General features: G+C 54.8%; 1 protein-coding gene across 1 annotated transcript in view; it reads left to right on the top strand.

The window, feature by feature from the left end:
• The window catches only part of LOC109521290 (major histocompatibility complex class I-related gene protein-like), a 32,414-nt gene that overhangs the window by 3,868 nt on the left and 28,061 nt on the right, over positions 1-485 (top strand). The gene's annotated exons all lie outside the window — the stretch shown is intronic.

Below are 485 nucleotides of genomic sequence, written 5' to 3'. Positions count from 1 at the left end.
ATCTGTGGACAAGGGATTCGAGGCTCTAATCCCTCATTGTGTCCGAGGACCGGCAATCCGAGGCCAAGGCCAAGGCCAAGGACTTGACTCCCAAGGCCAAGGCCAAGGACTTGACTCCTGAGGCCAAGGCCAAGGACCAAGGACCGACCTTCGGTCCTCGAGGCCAAGGACCGGCTCGAGGAACACATCACTGCCAATCAGATGACTGAATCACCGCTCAACGGCGCTAAATACTTAGCTAATCAGCAAATTACCTCTGATGTCAAGGCAGGGGTGCCCAATACGTCGATCGCAGTCGACCACGAGCCAGCGGACTGGTCCCAAGTCGACCGCAAGGGGTAGGAGGAGGAAAATGGGTGGGAAAAAATGTTTTTGTGTTTGTGTCTTTAGGTTTCGTTCATGTTCAGGCCGTTCTGGCTGTTGCTCATCATAGCGTGCGTGCATGTGTGTGTGTGTGTGTGTGTGTGTGTCTGCGTGTGCGTGGG

The sequence above is a fragment of the Hippocampus comes genome, unplaced genomic scaffold (genome assembly GCF_001891065.2).
Source record: "Hippocampus comes isolate QL1 unplaced genomic scaffold, H_comes_QL1_v1.1 scaffold85, whole genome shotgun sequence".
NCBI classification, from domain to species: domain Eukaryota; kingdom Metazoa; phylum Chordata; class Actinopteri; order Syngnathiformes; family Syngnathidae; genus Hippocampus; species Hippocampus comes.
Note: the sequence above shows the minus strand (reverse complement) of the source record. Positions and strands in the feature narration are given on the sequence as shown.